The following is a 19,824-nucleotide window of genomic DNA, read 5'->3' as shown; positions in this document are numbered from 1 at the left end:
CACAATGAGAGAAAAAATAGAGAAATTAAGTTTCAAAGTAGTCCGCTGTGGTTTGATTTTATTTGGACTGGAAAAAGCAGAACATTATTGAATGGCAAAGTAAACAGTTGGAATAGCTCCTCAGGGCAGAGAGATAAGACAGGAACCAACCTGGGCTAGACGAAGGGAGAGTTTGAGTCTAACTGAGCAACAGGAGGCAGCTGCCTTTCTGGTCAGACAATTATAGGAGTGAAGGGAAAAGAGAATTAAAAAAAAATATTTTTTTTGCATCATGATCAAATGTCCCTTGTGTACTTTTCAAAGTGCTTCCATAGAGAAACTGCATTTCCATTGTTGGACTGGACACCCCTTTAATGACTGTGAGATAGTAAAACGGGCTGTGTTGAAGAGGTAAAAAGTTTGATGTATATGGATCACATAATTTTTACCCACCCTACCTCAATGGGGATTATATTCTCCTTAGTAATAATTAAAAATACTTGGGAGTTACATAAACATTTTAGGCCCTGCCAGTAGAGAGTTAAATAATTCAATTCTTTGGACATAAATAATTTCTTGCCTCAGTTGTTATTCTAATATTTATTATTATTGGGTGATTCTAATGTATAAGGAGTTGTGCTAAGTGTTAATGCATGAGATAGTTTAATCCTTCTAAGAACTCTGTGAGATTGGTATTATTTTTATCCCAGTTTAAAGGCTGGAGACACTGAGACACAGATTTCATGACTTGCCCAGCCATACAGTGAATAAGTGGCAAGGTCAGGGTTTGAATGGAAGCTGCCTGATCCTAAGCCTGGGATTTTAATCTCTGCCTCAAAGAAATCTGCTTGACTTACATGTATTAATCTAAAAATGGAATTATGCATAATTCTGTGTGTGGAGTTTTAAAGCATGTACTTAGATTTTAAAATTACAATCATTGGTAATATATTCCCAAATTGCGTCTCTGAATTGACTGACTAGTTTTCCACTGGAAAAGTTATATTGCTGTCTTTTGGGAGAAAGATGATACTTTGATCCTGTTACTAGAGCTTTCTCTTAAAGAGATGTTTCCAGAAAGGGATGTAAGATTGAACATTTTTACTTTTCCTTAAGGTTATTCTACACAGCCATCTAATTAAAAGGGAAGATTTTATGTTGTAAGATTGACTTATTTGCTTCTCTTCCCAAATCTAAGTGACCGCGGAACAACTAAAACACCAGAATAGGATCTCTATCATTCATCATTTTTTAAAAGCATGTGTCATGATGTGTGACATCAGTTATCCGAGGTGCAGGAACATCTATTTGTAGCTTCTCAACCCACAGTTTCAAAACTTGGGATATGTTGATCTACAGGTGGACTTAGAAAACAATATCACATTCTTCCAAATGGCTAAGAAAAAAAAAGAATGAATGTGTGAAAGAAAAAAGGTGTTTCTTTCCTTTAGATCTTGATATTTTAATGAATGTCTATCTTTCCACTCATGCATACACCCATGCACTCATACACATACATATTCTTATAGTTGTACTGTGATTTTTCCTTAATGATGCATATTATACACACACACACACACACACACACACACACACACACATATAAGACAACACTGTTTTATGAATTTCACATTTAAGTCACTAATTTTTAATACTCTAAAGCCTACAGCAACACTACAGAAGACTTCCAATTGCAAACTTCTAGCAGACTAAGAATGTGAAGTCCTGGTAAGTCTCAATGAATGCCACAACATGGATAAATTCTGTACTGTGAGCAACTGCCTATCAACAATATCCCCATACACATTATTTACAGGGATTATCTGACAACATGTAAGGAGAAGAAATAGCACTTCAAACCGATTAACCTTAGGAGAGCAAGAATGGCAAATGCTGCCATAAGGGACAGTCTATGAAAGAAGACTGTAATTCACCTCATGCAAAACAAGCAATGTGTATTCCTTTATGGAAATAATACTGAGAGGAAATAAATAATTGCAGCTAAAATTAGATATCTAAGATTATAACACACAATATACATAAGGTGTAAAAGTCAGCCGACCCTAACCTCTGAAATTCTTATGTCTTGCTTTCCTCTCTTCTAAGTACTTTTTGACATGGTTGATTTGCCATTTATGTTCAAAGACAAAAATGACTTTTTTAAGGACTTGGGAAGTGTTTTAATATCCTGACCGCAGAAAATACATGTTACATTCATGTATACACACACATCTTCCAGCTTTGACTCTGTCTCCTGCCTCTACTATATATCACTCAACAGCCAGAGTAATTTCTTCAAAAATATAAATTGCATCTTGCCTACCCCATGCCCTCCTTGGCTTCCAGCTTTGCTCAGGGTCAAGTCTAATCCTTCACTGTGGTCTTTAAGGTCTGGTGTGACTGGGCTCCATTTACATCTTCAGCGAATGTTGTTCTACCCAACCCTCGGCTCATTAGCTTCAACCATTGTGGTTTCATTGCCAAACTTGTTTGTCTCTGGGCCTTTGGTTAGCCTAAAATGTCATTTTTCTTAAAATGACTGGCTTCCCCTCATTTTTCCTTGTTACTTTCTCAGAAAGGCCAGCCATATTCATTCAAATTAAAGTGAGTCTCTCACTATAATAATAGTACCCTGTCCTCTTTCTGTATGACTCTTGTTTAAGTATGTGTTTTTGCATCTACTTGTTTAAGGTCAGTCTCTTCTGCTAGAATATCAGTTTAAAAAAGGCAGGATCAGTATCTGCTTTATTTTCCATCATATGCTCAGAACCTAGCACTTCATTTGATACCGGTGCTTATGTGTGTGTGCGATAATCTTATTTAAGCTCCTTTCAAATAAAAATGTTCTGGCTTCTAATTTTCCTCTGTCTCCACTTCACATTGCCTCCAGATAGCTCACAAGAAACTCTGAAGTCATAGTGAAATTGGCGATGCAGTGAGGCAATATGAGACACCCAGCTTATCTGTTGGTCTAACTATAAGACAGAAAAACAGCAGTTAACTAAGGATACTACCGTGTTTCCCCGAAAATATGACATGCTCCGAAAATAAGACCTAGCGCAACTTTGGGAGAAAAAATTAATATAAGATACTGTCTTATTTTGGGGGAAACAAGGTAGTAGTTAAACAGTTAACTAACCTATAAACCATCCATGTAATTTTCCCAAAAGAATTCCAACCCTAAATGTTGGTCAGTCTCACCATTGAAATTATCTGAGATATTATTGTGGACAGGGTCAGCCCAGATCTTAAAAACTCAGGTTTTATTTCACCATAATGTCCACTTTAAGCACAGCTGTCAACCAGATTGGCTCTCCAGCTTAGTCTGGTGACAGGCAAGTAACAAAACTAGTTAAATTGGTGGTTTTTTTTGTTGTGTAGATCAAGAGACAAGTTGGCCAAATTCTTCATTTTTCACTATTTTGGTGTCATTATTGACTCTGCCTTTAGTTTTAGATACTCTGCAAAGTGATCATATTACAAAATGTTCACATTGGTGATGGCTGCTACTCATCTGTCACTTACTACATCTCTGAAGAATCTTAGAGAAGGTTTTCATCATTTCAATGAAAAATGTTAGATTATTTTACATATTTTCAATTGCCTTATTGATTCATAAACAGAGTAGCATTCCTCACTGTGTTGCAAACATTTTCTGAGTGAGCTTTTGGAAAATAAGAAATAACTCTTGATGTACCGCAGATCCATTCCTCAGAAATGGCTTCTCTTTCCTTCACGTTGTCTTCTCACACTTCCTCCCCGTAGAGCTTTTGCTATTGCTATCTCTCCTGCAGTTACTAGTTCAGTAGTCTTTGATTATTTTCTTGTAGTTAAACCTACTTTTCAGACCAGTATGTAAGCCTTAAAAATAAACTAGTATTTTCTTATAAAAATGTGTCGAATAAATTGATTCAGATAATATACAAACCTTAGAGAAACGTACCCAGAATCTTTAGATAAGATTTTGACCACTGCTTAGTAAGCTACATTTGTTGATAGATTTTACATATTATTTAGATGGTTGAGAAAATTCCCCAATTATTGTTCAACTAGTGTTTATGTGTACATTTCAATTTGTAAATAAAGACACATAGGATTAGCCTTGTAGCTGGGTTAATAAAGCAAAAAGCAAGGTGCTGACTTAAACATAACTGCATTTTGAAAAACGAACAAAAGAACAACCAATAGTCACTGTGTTGGATCCATAAGCAGCACATTACAGATATAGTACCAATAGAAATTGTCACAAAACTTGTCTAATACCAGATAAATTACACTTAGGAAAAAAATTATGTTAGTTGAGGAGCATATCTCAAAATTTTGGCTTGGCACAGTACTTTTCAAATGTTAGTAATTGCTTTTTTCTTTTTAACTCAAGGTCATAGATATATGCATTTGTTCTTTGAATTTATATAAAAGTGGAAAGAAAATAGTTTATTAGTGTTGGATGCTTTTGTGCTTATGCAATAAAAAAATCTGGCTGAAATGCTTTGGCAAGTATGTAATGCATCATATAGTGTAATAACTTATGGTGTTTGGAAGAAAAACAAAAGCTGCTAAGAGATTGTGGTTTTGAACTTGGCAAAAGAGTTGTAGAATGAAATTGGCCCATGCATTTTCACAAGAACTTTCACAATGGATAACAGACTTTCTAAGTATCATACATAATTCGATGATAAGCAACTTACTACGTTAATTCTACTGTAACCTTTTAAGGGTTCATATCTAAAGAGAGATTGTTTCATAGAGGAGGATCCCCAAAACATCCATAAATGAACCTCTTGGATGTATTCAAAAGAGTCACACTTTATCTTAAGTTATATTCAAGAGGAATTGCAATATAGCAATATTTTAATTACTTTAGTATTGATAAACATCTAGTGAATACTTCCTATGAGCTGGCATCTACAGAAGTTACAACTCTTAGCAAGAAAACACAAACCCTGCTTTTGTAGAATTTATGTTCCTGTGGTCTCCAAGGTAGGCATTTCTCCACAACAATTCTATAGGCAACATATGTTTTATAAGAGAAGTAAAACGTTATGTTCCAGGTAGCAGGTTAAGAAAAAGCTTTGTTGGTGTCAGTCGCGAACCTCTAGGAAAGAGCTAACTACTCCCGTTCTCCTGATACAACCACCTTCTCCATAAATGGGAGAGTAATATGATAATAATGATTATAGGACAGAGAAAAGTAGGACAGAGAAAAGGACGTCTTGAAATACACTTATTTAAGATACGACAACCATTAGAGAAGCATTTATTCATTCCACGAGAGAGCAGAAGAGTTTCAATCTCCTGTTGGTGTCATTCCCTTCCATCTCATATGGCTGACGTGGTCATTATGGGATGTCCAATGTTCTGGAGCAGCACCCATGACGAGCCCTTTTGGAAATGGGGGCCCCTCTTCCTCTTGATTATGTAATAAAGAAATATACAGGCAGTGGGTGGTGTACAAATGGCCCAGCTCTTTGTGCTAGAGCAGGAGACAGCTCAAGGTTTGTTACTAATCCCTACCTGGAAATCAGGAGGATATCTTTTTTTTTGTACTGAAACTCATGCAAATAACCTTCAAAAATCAAGCAGAGATGGTATTATATACCACTGGCAACTCATAAAGGATTTTAGGATTTGGCATCCCAGCTGTTTCTTCTTTATAAGCTTTGTGTAAGAGCTTTTGAAGTTAACCTTGAAAATCACAAAAGATTTCAAGTGGCAGAAATAAGAGGAACATTCTAGAAAGAGGAAATTGTGCATATACAGGTGTGCAGAAGAAAGAGGCAGGTGTGGTTAGTGATTGTAGAGCTGAAAAAAAAAGATGAAAGTATTTCAGAGAGAGAATGCTGGAAAAGAGGTTATGGTCATAGTGAAAGCCAGGATGAAAAAGGTGTATAAATGTAATGTGTCCCCAACATTTCTGCTTGAACACATGACCAAGATGCTTTTCAGACCTACAGGGAGATGTCTTTTTTCTTTCTTTCTTTCTTTTTCTTTTTTTTTTTTTTCTTCTGTCCCTTTGAATATCCGGTATGGACTTCATTCTCCTATTCCCGTTGGAATCATAGGTAGATCTGATAACTTATGCAGGTAATAGATAAGTAGTCTCCTTGTCCAAATATTAAATGCCAGGTATTGAAATATTAAAACTTAAAGCTGTCATCCAATTTATAATTTCTCTTCTTCATTAGGCTGAGAATCTTTTAAAAATATTTTATTACACTTATTTTCATTCAGGGTAACTTTCATTTCAGGGTTACTGAGTTATAATGTACATAACAACACATTTCTATACTTAAATGTACATTTCAGTGAGTCTTAACAAATTTATGTTGTTCTGTAATCACCACTGTCAAGTTATATGTCACTTCTGCTACAACAAAAAGTTTTCTCTTGCCCCTTTACAGCCTTCTCTCTCCCAGTCCTGGTCAATCACTGATATGATTTCTGCCCTTACAGTTTTTACTTAAATGTTATATAAATGAAATCTTAGAGTACTTCTTTTTATTAGTTTGTTTGTTTGCTTGGGCTTTTTCTCCAGCATAATGCTTTGGATATCAGCCCAAGCTGTTGAGTATGTCAGTGCGTTCTCTTTAATGCTGAGTAGTATGTCATTGTATGGTGTACTTTGTACTTCTTTATCCATTTGCTGGTTGACAAACATTTTTTTTATGATTATGAAACAAAGCTGCTTTGAACATTCACATATAGGTCTTTGTGTATAAATAATGCTTTCAGTTCTCTTGGTTTAATAAGTAAGGGGAATTGCTGGTTCACATGATAAGTACTCAACTTTATATAAGAAGCTGACAAAATAGCCTCCAAAGTGTCTTTATCATTTTATATCCCCATCAATGATGTAAGAGAACTTTCAATTTTAGCAGAGGCAAGGGCTTTGTAGATTTAAAAGGGATAGAAGAAATCATAATTCAAAAATCAAAAGATAAAAATTTAACTTTCAAATTTCTAGACAACTGAAATAGTCAAATTATCAAACAGAATATGTAGTAATTCCAACAGCTATTATATTATACTTCTATTATATAGTTCTTTATCCAAGCTGATAAAAGAAGACTAAGATGTTCAATAAATTAAGGTGCAAAGAATTAGAATCGCCTTCAAAAAAGAGAAAATATAAAAAGGCAACTGCATAAAAGTATTTATCCTCACTAGCAATGGGATAAATACAAATATATAATAGTAAAAGGCTAATATGCCAATTAGATGGAACATCCTTCCAGACAACCTTCTGGACAAAACTGTGGAGGCTGGGGCAGGAGCTGAGGCAGAGGCGGCCACCATGTTGGAGGGGGCCAAGATCCTTGCACGAATTTCATGCATCAGGCCTCTAGTATATACATAATAATACGTTTACCCATGTAATCAATTAAAGTTATTTTAGTAAGTCAGTGTTAAGGATATGTGGTCACTAGAGTACTCCAGTGACTACTCTAGGAACTATGGGTTTTAGAACTCTATTGTCTTACGTTCATGGGTTATGTATACATGCATACAAGTTCTTTGGTTGATCTCTTTCCACCCATCCTCTCCCCTACACACCCCCAGACTTTCCTCTGAGATTCTGAAGTCTGTATATGCTTCTGTGACTCTGAATCTATCTTTTGATTTAACACTTCATTTGGATTATTACTTTATCTTAAAAAAATAAGTCTTGGGCACTAAAATGATAGTTGCAATGCAATTTTAAATGACAAAAGTAGAAACAACTTACATGTTAATATCAAGAAAAAAAGTTAACTGAATTGTGGTATATCAACATGAGAGAACAATTTGCTCCTAGTTAAAATATTTGAGTCTTTTAGAAAACAGTATTATCTCTAGCCTGCTATTTTTCATATCCCCACTTATTAGATGTGTGCCCTAGGGCAGGTAAGGAGGATAAAAATTCCAACTATTGCATATAGTTCTTGTGAAGATATTTAATTAATATATAAATAACCTAAATCAATACTTGACTTATAGTAAGCATTTTAGAAATATTAGCTATTGTTGTTATATTAATATAAAACTATTATACATATTTGGGAAAATCGTAATATAAATGCATTGTATAAAATGCTAAAAATAAATATCTGCCAATTTAAACAGGATGTCTTTTATTGGTAGAACAACGTTTATGTTTCTAACATTTCATAATAATTGTTACTTTATTGAAACATTAATTTAAGAAAGAAGGTCATGATAGCTGCTCTCATGAAGCTAAGAATTCAGACCAAAGTCAAGAATAGGAAAAACTATCTTACAGGGCAGAATGTGTTAAGTACCAGCACAGAGAAAGTAAGGAACTGATCCACCAGAGGACAGAAGAGATACTTGACAGGGAAAGAAGTATTTGATTAAGGCCTGCCCGAAGGAGATTTAAGCACATAGAAGAATATATACTTTTCAGACTGAGAAAACAATGAAGGGAAAGGCAAGACCATGAAAGGAACAAATGCCCAATCACTGGATCTATTGGGTCATATGATACTTAAAGGAATCCGTAGTGGAAGGTCTTAAATGGCAAGTTATTGTCCAACACCTCTCTATAATACAGATGAGGTTTAACTCTTATTGCAATACTAGAAGCCTGGTGCACTAAATTCATACACTGGGTGGGGTGGTGTCCCACAGGGATTGGGCCTAAACCGGCAGTCGGCATCCCTCTCACAATCTGGGACTGCTGGCTCCCAACCACTCGCCTGTCTGCCAACCTGATCACCCCCTAACTACTCCCCTGCCAGCCTAATCAACATATAACTGCTCCCCTGCCAGCCCAATCGCCCCCAACTGCCCTCCCCTTTTAGCCCAGTAACCTCCAACTGTCCTCCCCTGCTGACCTAGTTGCCCCTAACTGTCCTCCCCTGCCAGCTTGGTCAACCCCAACTGCCCTCCCCTGCAGGCCTGGTCGCCCCTAACTGCCCTCCCCTGCTGACCATCTTGTGGCAGCCATCTTTGATCACATGGGGGTGGCCATCTTGTTTGAGGGCGTGAGGGTCAATTTGTATATTATCTTTTTATTATATAGGGTTGTCTTCTACCTAAAGATATTAAACCAAATACTATTACTTAACCCTTTGATTATCAGTAAACTTGCTCACAAGGTCCTTGAGGGTCTGCCTGCACCAAACTTCCCCAAACCTTTATCTGTATTTATCCACACCTGAAGGTCTACCGCCCATCTGTCCATCTCCTGAACACAGACTCCCTCCTACTTTTCCAAGAAACTCTTGGCCCTCTCCCGCCTCTTTACCTTTTTGACTAAATGCTAACTCCATTCAGCTCAGGTCCTGGTTCCACCTCTGCAAGCGCAGTCATACCCTCTGTGCTTGCTTTATTCCTAGACACATAAACTCAGGTTTTGTATATTTCCTTGAGTTCTATCAGTATTCTTGCCTTAAAACTTGTTTTGGGGACCTGGTATTATTCATAGCAGTTAATAGTATGTTTGGGGTTAGGATCCAATTGTGATGTTCCTTGTTATGTTCCACACACCATCTTTTACAGGAGTCAGTGATCAGTACATTTTGCAGGGCTTATTTTTTTTAACCAAGTCAATGAATGACTGAGCAACACTCTGGACCCACAAGAGGAGCTCAGTTAATCCATCCCATTCTATTTCTGCTCAGGTCATTCAGAAAATAGACTTAATTTTCTCATTTATCCCATGTGATTTTCAGATGTTATTAGTGTTCCTGCAATTCTTATGAAGAGTTTAAGATTTAGCAATGAACTCCAAGTATTGTAGCCAAACCATTTTTTTTTAAATTTGGCCTAAGATTTATTTCTCCTTATGTGATTTTTTGATGTAAATAAAATAACGAGATCTATATTTAGAACATTACTGGATTTAAATGCATTGGGTAATATTTACAATTTAAAGCAGTTCATTTGGAGATGGTTGTAAATCTGAAGCTAAATTTAACTAATTTAGAAGGATGAATAAAACCAAGGAGTGGTCCAGTTTTCAGTAGAAAGATGCTCAACTAAAGGTATGTCATGATGAATGTCCCAAGGAGCAACATTGAGACTTCTGCCTCATCACATTTCTTTAGTGCTACCTTGACTACCAGCATGTACATTAAATATTATAATTTCAACTCAGTTTTTATTTAAAAAATAGTACTGGGAAAGATTTTTAATTGTCAGTGCTCAGAGATTGGCAAGGATGCAGTAAATGAGCACTCTCCTAATTTGGCTAGAGAGAGTGTTGATTGGTTCCATATTTCTGCAGTATAATTTAATACATATTGTCAGAGGCCTTAAAAATGTGCACTGTTTAATATAGCCATCCTCCTTCTAGGAATTTTTCCTAAGGAAATAATCCTGGATGTGCACACAAATGTAGCTATTGAGACGCTTATCACTGCATGATTAGCATAGTGAAAAATTGGAAAACACCAGCATGTCCTGCAGTTTTAGAAGGATTGGTAAACATAATTTATGACATGCAGAGCTACTAGCTATAGCCATCCCCATGGTATCCTGGGAAAATCTTTCCTGACGTGAAAAAAATGTTCATGGTATGGTCAGTTCCAGTTAGCAGACCAACAACTACTTCCTGAAAAACAAAACTGTGCCTGACACTGGCTAGAGGCTCTGGAGATGACAGTTGACACAGACATAGAAACACAATACAACCACTAACCAATGGATTCCAGGTACTGCTGAGGACAATAGAGAAAGTAAAGGAGTGGGATGTGATAGAGAGGGACTGGGAAGCTAGGGAGGACTGCTTTGTCTAGAGTGGTCTAGGAAGGCCTCTCTACAGAGGTGACATTTGAATTGAGACCTGAATGAGGCAGGCATGTGCAGAACTGTGGAAGAGCATTCTAAGCTGAAGGGACAATAATTAAAAACCTTAGGAGAAAGGTGAGCTTTTAATAATGTCTGGAAATAAGTGGAACAGAATGCTATTGGTGAGGTTACAGATCAGTTTTTATTTTACTTTGTTTGCTTACCCGTAATATTCTTATTCTATAATTGACAGGGATTAATTTTAAGGAAAAAAAAAAAAGTGCCCTGGCTGATTAACTCAATGGTTAGAGCATTGACCTGTAGACCAAGGGTAGTGGATTCGATTCCCTAGTTAAGGGCAGGTACCTCGGTTGTAGGTCTGCCAGCCCTGGTGGGGGCAGGTATGGGAGGCAATCAGTTGATGTATCTCTCTCACATTGATGTTTCTCTCTCCTTCTCCCCTCCTCCCTCCCTCCCATTCTCTGTAAATCAATGAAGAAAATATCATCAGGTGAAGATTCAAAAGAAAAAAAAAGGAAAAAGAGAAAGTAATATAATAATAAAATACACTTTCATCTACAGCACATGTGTCAAACACAAGGCCCGTGGGCCAAATCCAGCCCGCCAGGCCTTGCAATGTGGCCCGCACCGCGCTGTCATCACTGCACTCCGCTGTCAGTTTATGACATTGTCAGTTTATGACAGTTCAGTAAACCATTCGGCCCGCGATTTAGGCTGGATTTTAGATTTTGGTCCCTTCTCTGATTGAGTTCGACATTCTACAGCTTTAAATGGCAATTGCCCAAAATGATTGCTTACAGTAACAAAGATAAAGCCTTAATCTGAAAGCAGGTAGGGTGTGCTTTGCCAACTGTATGCTTGGAACAGCCCCTTTTATAGAGCATTCCCACCTCGCCATGGTGTTTTCTATGATTGGGAAGTAACTCATTTAACCTGGGTGGAACAGTCTATGGAAGCATGAGGAGGGGATTAATTTTAAGAAATTAAAGTTGCACATTTGCTAAAGAAACTAAGTCTGGACCAGTGGTCGGCAAACTCATGAGTCAGCAGAGCCAAATATTAACAGTACAATGATTGAAATTTCTTTTGAGAGCCAAATTTTTTAAACTTAAACTTTTCCTAACGCCACTTCTTCAAAATAGACTCACCCAGGCCTTGGTATTTTGTGGAAGAGCCTTACTCAAGGGTCCAAAGAGCCACATGTGGCTCACAAGCCACAGTTTGCCAACCACGGGTCTAGACTAACATGATGGCCCTGTGCATGTTGGGGCAGATTTATTTGGGTTCAAAGTTATGATAAATGAAATGCAGCCCATTTTCTGTTAAAATCAAATGGGAGTGGTATGGCAATCCTGAACATGACTTCCAATTACACAAATCTAAATTTAGATGCATACATGCTGTATGATCCTAGAACAGGATCTACAGGCAGCACTGACTGCCAGGCAGGGAAAAGAAACCATCTGCCTTCTATTGATTCTGCAGGGAGCAACTCACTGAATCATCACATTTCTTCCCAGTGAAATAAGAACTTTGGTCTCTGGTCCATTTTCTGATAAGAGGTTAATAAATGATCCAAGGGAAAACATATATTTGAAATCACGCTATGTTGCTGTTCTCAGTTTCTTTTTATTCAAATCAACTTGATTTAATCTCCAAAGACTGGCTGTTTGCTGTGGCAGCAGAGAGAAATGTGATTAGAACCACACAGCTGGTTAATTCACTAAAGATGCAGAAGGTCTATGGAAAAAGGAGCTATAGTCCTTTGCAAATGATGAAAAGTGAACAATTCAAACTTTCTTTGGCAAAAGAAGGGAGAGACTTTGAACTCCACCGGGCTAAATTTTTATGAGCAGTTGCACCACAAAATTGAAATTAAGTATGTGTGGGATCTGGATTAAGTATACCTTCGGGGTATATAGAAGGAGGATGGTTGAATGCTTTGGAGGAAGACCAGCGGGGAAAATCACTTTCTGTAAAATGTTGCTTTCATTGGGCTTTGCCGAAGGGGTTTTTAAGATTTATCTGATCTCTGCAGTTCTATCAAAACTTACCTCTTAATGAAAAGCAGGGTGGATTTAGAGTCATCAGGGGCCCATTTGGCTGAAACTTCACTGAAAACTGAGGGTTTGTAAGAACATTTATATTAAACATTTCAGCCTCCTCGACTTTCTCTCGGATGCGTCTATTGTTACAAAATAAAGTTTTGAACTGCTCTGAAGATTCTGAATCTGTGATGTAAAGCAGTTTATGAAGCAGCAAGTCTGTGTGCTTTCTGTACACCAGAGGACCTCCCAAAGTCCGGTAGGACAGATAACAAAGACTACTGTTCGCATGGGTTACATGTAAATCAAATAAACGTGCACCTGACTAACATCTTGAATATTAGGAGAGACAAAGCATTTGTATTATTTTGAAGTGCTAATAGGGGTCAGTTCAGTTATTACATTTATAAATGAAAAAGGTTTGCCCTTCAGAGAGCATGATACAACTATGGTGTTCTTCCAATAAGGGAAATTTTATAGAAATAGAAAAACCATTAAATACATTGATGACTCAGATCTAATTTTACAAAGGTTTCTGGGGAAAAGATTCAAAATCAGTTGTCAGTTATCAAAAAATATATAACAATTTATTAAAATAATTGGAAAGTATGAACAAAATAAAGAGTAGTAATTAGAATAGATTAATTAAACATCAAATACAGGTCCTTGAGTGCAGATTCTGCCCTGGATATAACAAGCATCAGTCAATTGATGATTCTTTTGCATAGTTATTAAAACAACCTATGAGTGATTTTTAACTTCTTTCCCACCCAGCTAAAAGCCTTCTATCTGTGACTTTACTCATCAAAGAGGCTTTGGACAGCTGTACCCTGCCATTGAACAACCGGTGACAGTCATAATTAGTCTTGATTGTTTGGCTGTAATGAAAGGTGCAGATGGTATTCTCTTAAATTCATTTATGAGTAGAATATGTCCATGAGCAGCTCATTCTGTAAGTTTCAGGAGAGGAAGAGCCACTCCTGGATAACTTGACATTATAGACCAGTTACATATTTTTACAGCAGTTACATATCTATATATTCTTTTCAAGTTGGTCTTAAAAACTGAGTATTTTAAACACAGATGCCAAATTGGATTTTCCTTTAGAGAATCTATAACAAGATGCTCTGCCCATTGAATAGGTGTTTAGGCCTTGGTAGATGGTACAATAAAATATATTTTTCTTTTTTTGTGACATAATTAATGTAGAACATATTAGTTTCAGGAGTACAACATAATGATTTCATATATGTATAGGATGCAAAATGACCACTATACCAAGTCTAGTTGCTCTCCAACAGTTACAATTTTTCTTTTCCTGATGAGAACTTTTAAATATATTTTTAAAGACACAGAAGAAAATCTCAAACTCAAGATATACCATTTACTTTAAAAGTTGATAAAGCTCAAATGTATGATTTTAAACTAAACTGCAAATTGTAAACGTATTTTGAAAACTTTCAGTAAAACAAATGCAAAACTACATATTTTTGTCATTACTTTTTAGAATGAGGGGAATGGAGAGAGGGACTTATTTATTAAGGAGCTGAGAGAAAATGTACATAAAATTATTAGACTATAAACAAAAGCAATAAAGTATTAGTAAAATCAACATAAGTGATTCTGACATCTGGAATAATATTTTAACAACATTTTTCTCTAGGTAAACTGCAATAATCTCTAAATTCTAATAGGCAGTAAATGACTAAGAACACAACTGGGTTTGTGGCGAGCCCTGCCAAGACCTAGGACAGTCACATGCTGTCCGGACTTGTGTCTTTTGAAATGCTCTAAGAACCATGGCATCGGTGTCAAGCTGTGGACCACATATTAGTAGAGTGTATTATAGCTTGGTTTCTATTCATGTAAAAAGTAAGTTTAATCTAAATTCTGGTAATAACTTCCTGACCCCACTGGATTCTTCAGTGCATTTTCTGAGAGGCATGAATAGGACTTTAGAGACTAATGCTCTTAGGTGTTTTAGTGTGTTAAAACCCCAAGATCTAAGATAGGTTACTGTAACTCTTCAGTCCATGACTGACTCATTGGGCTCCAATTCAAATAATCTTAATTATTCATCTAATATTCTTTCTGTGAATAATGGTCAACTCTGCCTTAATATGATTATGCTAGCCATTTAGCTTACATATATTTTTGCTTTGGTCCCTGGAGAAAAAAAATCAAGATGTTGGACTGACTGTTTTTGTACGTAATTTGCCACAAACACTCTCCCTAAGTTGATAGAATTCGGGGGCATATATGTTAATTTATAATTAATAGGAAGACATCATTAATAAACTGTACTTCCCATAGAATATTAACACTTTGATTAGCTGCATTGGGAGAGAGTGCTTTGGGATAAATCTTGGGATTTGTCATCGAACCTGCAACCTAAGGGCTGTGCTGTTAGAATAGTAAAACACAGCCTGTTAGGCATGCTGCCCACCAGCTTTCAGAACCGAATATAATGCACAATAGGACGTAGTGAGTGCTGGAGCTGAGAGACTGACACTTATCCAGGTGAACTTTGTGATTCCCCTTGATATGGTTAAATAAATTAGACTTCTACACTTCCCTTTCAGGCTGCCAGGCTGGCCATTAAGATAGGCAGGTAGAGATCTAGAAAGTTTATGTGCCTTAATGTTTGATAGAGAGAAGCTTCACTATTTGTTAACCTTGGGTAATTTCCTTTTAAATTACATTTTCAGCTTTGACAGTCTGTGTTCCAAGGTCCTATAGAGGCCTATTCCTGGTCCAAATGCCATGATATTTTAAGTAAACCAAAAAATTATGTTTCTTCAGATGCACCTGATTCATTTAATGGCCATTAGATAACATATTTATTGCCTTAAACGCTTTCCAATTAGACAATTTTCATTTTGCAGCACCTCAGAGAGTTCCATACCCACCATCAGAATCATTCCTCCACCCCTCCCATAAATTTACTTTTCCTTGAGAGTCATAGGAAGTCTCAGACAACATGGGGTTAAGGTAGTAGATAGGCCTCAGAAGGGGTAAAACTTCCATATTTAGTAGTTTTCATTGCTCGGTCAATGTTAAATCTACCTGCCAGTTTAAGGGGATCTGTTATTTTATGCCTTTAATCCCCTAAGTGGAGAATTATTTACTTTATAATTCGAGGCACAATGATCTAGAAATTTGTTTTAAAAAGGCCACCAAGAGGAAGTATGTGCTCTACTAAGCATGCCATGTAAAGTATATGTATTTTACTTTTGGGGGGGAAAAAATCATCTGTAGTTCTCCTAGACATATTAATGAACAGTGACTATCACCTTAGGAAGCATCTTTTGAACTCTTAGGCACCAATATAAAAACTTAACGATCAATTCTGGAAGTGGCAACCAAATGAAAGGTATTGCTAGGTCCTTGCAAGAGCAAGCCCACAAGAGGGAGAGAAGGGAAATGATCTCCAGTGGGAAGACATGTGCACACCCACACGTTCACAGACAGCCACACACACACAAACCCTTCATAATCCACTCAGGTTCCTCCACATATGTGTGTGTCTGAACACCTCTGATTGTTCTCATTGCTAAATTTAGCTCTATACTTCTTTTTTTTTTAAATAGATTTTTATTTCATAGAGAGGAAGGGAGAGGGGGAGAAAGATAGAAATGTCAATGATGAGAATCATAGATCAGCTGCCTCCTATACACCCCTTCCTGGGGATTGAGTCCGCACCCAGGCATGTCACCTGTTTGGGAATTGAACCATGACCTCCTGGTTCATAGGTCAATGCTCAACTACTGAGCCACAACAGCCAGGCTAGCTACACATTTCATAGGACCTATTCATTTAGCTATTTTTTCTATGTCAACAACTTATACAGAGCTCTCCACTCTAAAACTTACAAGCCCTAGAACACACCAGACAGTTCATAGTTCATAGGCCATGTGCACTTTTGTTTCCAACAGTGTTTCTTGACTGAAATTCAGTTTTATGTACTCCAAACTTGTAATTATAGGAATTACAAATGAAATAAGCACCACAAGGAAGAAAATTTCCCTGCCTTTGAAAATTCAGTTAAAAGTTTTAAGATGTTTTGAGCAAAGAAGTCATTTTAAAAAGCTTTTAAGTTTGTGCAAGCAAGTTGGAACAGTTTAGGGAGGAAAATATCAACCTATAAGCTTCTGCGTGTCTCTGAGTTCTCATTCCATGAAAAAATGGTTTTAGTGGCTAATTACAAATATGACAGATACAAAATGACAGGGACAAGCTCCATGGGTAGCTCTATATCTAAAGGCAAGGCTTGGCTGTACATCAAAGATCAATGAAAAGATGCACATTTGTATGTTTTAAGTTAAAATAACAATTTTAAGGTGTATGCATTATGTTTTCAAGACTCCCTACACTTAACTGCATTTTTCCCCAATTAACCAATTACCTAATAGTCTGGATTTTATCACAAAAAAAATTGCTTCTAATGTAATTAATTTATGCTGGTCCCTTTCCACAAAGTTCATGTGTCACCTTACAAAAACACATTTTATAAGAATATGTAAAATGTATGTAAAATGTACATAGATTTTATAAAAAAAAAACAACTATAAAGTCAAAGCTAAGATTTTAAGAGAAATGGGGGGAAGGAAGGGGAAAGAATAATCAAGTCAGTTGTATTTAGTTCTGAGGTTTACGCCAAAGCAAAGAGAAATTGACCACAAGACCTGCAAAGAGAGAAATTGACCACAAGATCCTTAGCATCCAAGTTAAAATAAAAGTAACATGAAAGCAGACTAGATGCTCAGGCAAAGCACAGCTTCTCTTATTGAGAAAAATCATCTGATAAATAGCAGGGCTATCTGATATGGTTGTTTGGGTACTAAAATATAGCTGACATAAAATACATGTACAAAGTGCTTAAAAAAATAAAAGGATTTTATCCCCTGGCAGTATTTTAATGTAAATTTCCAAGATAACTTTATTCTAATAGCACCTCCTTTTTTGAGCACTTACCTATTACCAGGAACAGCTCACAGCTGCTGGGCATGACCTAAGTATTCCTCTCTGCAACACAGAGGGTAGGTGGTATCACTAATGCCATCATAACAGGAATCTCTGTCCCAGAGGTGAAGGTTGTAGGACTAGCCAGCTGAAGACCAGCCCCATGATGCCATATTCTCCGCCAGGCTGAAATTTACCTCCTCAAGCATTTTTAGTTCATATCACTGATCTTCATCCCTGGACAGTTTCTTTGAGCTGCTTTTGCTTGTAGCTATAATCAAAGCAGCTGGGCAGTTAAAACAATTTTTTTCACCTCCCCTTCCTCCCATCCCAGAGATTCTGATTCATTGGTCTGGAAAGGAACTTGGCATCAGCATTTAAAAAAAAATACTCCTAGGTTGAGAACCTGGAGGTGAGGCAAGGACTTCTTTATCTTCTTTATTCTTGGTGATAAATGATGCTTGTGCAAAATTAATGTCCTATTTCTCATCTTCTGGGCTTACTGTCATCACAGGATGTGACATAATCTTTCTCTCCTTTCCACCACCACTCCTACCCCTATTACCCCTAACTGTCACCCCCCCCCCCCCCACACACACACACAGATGATCGGGCAAGACAACTGAAGTTGGTTCAGTCTTCTTTTTGTAGGCACTGTCAACATCTAGAAACAATTTTCTTAGAACCATTGTTCACCTCAAAGCCAATGTTCTGTGGTATTTAATTATCAACATTTCTGATGAATAGAGTGAAGGTCTGGGTTTTCTGGATAGTTTTTAGCTTTCATTTTATTTCCATGGAACAAGTTAAAATTACATTGATGTTGTTAATACTTGATTGCTACACCAAGTATCTAAGTTGTTGGTTTAGATTTCATTGATGACTTGAGAAAATGTTATATATGTCCGTCTTTAAAAAACAAACACAACAACTTCTAAGTAAAATTAAAAATTAAAAAAGTCAGATAGAAAGGTGGTTAGTCATGTTATCAAAAGATGTTTTGTTTATTGAAGGCTAATGAGTCTTAAATATTGAGCCACACTAAGACATTTCAAAAGCGAGTCAACTGAGAAAATTACAGATTACTTCCAAATTTTGACATTATATCTATTGCATAAAGAAATCAAACAAGGAGATAAGTGATTGATAAGGGATAGATAGAATAAAAAATAAGAATGAAAGTAATTTTAATTGAGCCCAGAGAACCCTAAAATAGGCTTGGTATTATTAGCCTGAATGCTTTGCCTTATATTTCAATAGTGCCCAACAAGATTGAGTTGTAAAAGTTAAGTCATGTGGAAGTGCCTGGATTTGTGTCTGGCACATGGTAGGAGTACAAGAAATATTAGTTGAGTGTGAATAGCGGTGGTGATTGAGCTGTGTTTATTGGAAACCAATGGATGTCACCCCTACCTTAGTTGAGAGAGACCAGCTTTTCCTTTTTTTTCCTAGTAAAGGATAGGGTCCTTCACCTGGTCCGGTGCCAGGACCCCAAACTATTAATATCAGCTACCATAAATAGTTTGTGTCAATACTGACATACTCTAGACCAGGTGTCGGCAACCTGCGGCTCCGGAGCTGCATGCAGCTCTTTTTGTTAAGTGAAAAAATCCTTTTTCTGCACGATCCGGTATATAGCATAAAGGTAAGAAACAATATATGCAGTGTTATATTTGTTTTAAATGTCGCAATGGTTTTGCGGCTCCCAGGTTTTTTTTTTCCTTTGAAAACAGGTCCAAGTGGCTCTTTATGTCTTAAAGGTTGTCGACCCCTGCTCTAGACCATCAAGTTTTACTAATGTCAGAGAATCTGTGAACATGCAATGCGTTTTTAAGTACAGCATATGTACTTCGAGTTCTCCAAGTTCTCTGAACTATGAGACAATAAATCTAAGAACAAATGGTTGTTCTAGTAGATCATTGTTGCTCAGCATTTGCCAAAAGGCAAATAGCTGATTAATTGCTCTCCCCACTCTCTGCTATTGTCAAAGGAGTGCTAGGAAAAGGCTCCTCACTAACACTGCCATCGGTCAGCCTCTCCCCAAATCAGGTAGAGCCATGTGGTAAGCTGATCTACTGTCACTGAA

At 36.9% G+C, this 19,824-nt stretch overlaps 1 long non-coding RNA gene across 1 annotated transcript in view; it reads right to left on the bottom strand.

The window, feature by feature from the left end:
- LOC311629259 overlaps window positions 1-18,169 on the bottom strand; it is a 52,400-nt gene extending 34,231 nt beyond the window's left edge. Inside the window, exon 1 of the long non-coding RNA XR_014796176.1 lies at window positions 17,751-18,169. This is a non-coding gene — a long non-coding RNA (uncharacterized lncRNA). The remainder of the gene's footprint in view (window positions 1-17,750) is intronic.
- Window positions 18,170-19,824: the final 1,655 nt, after the last annotated feature.

The sequence above is a fragment of the Pipistrellus hanaki genome, assembly GCF_964339955.1.
Source record: "Pipistrellus hanaki genome assembly, chromosome: 10".
NCBI classification, from domain to species: Eukaryota; Metazoa; Chordata; class Mammalia; order Chiroptera; family Vespertilionidae; genus Pipistrellus; species Pipistrellus hanaki.
This window is presented reverse-complemented; position numbering and strand designations above follow the sequence as displayed.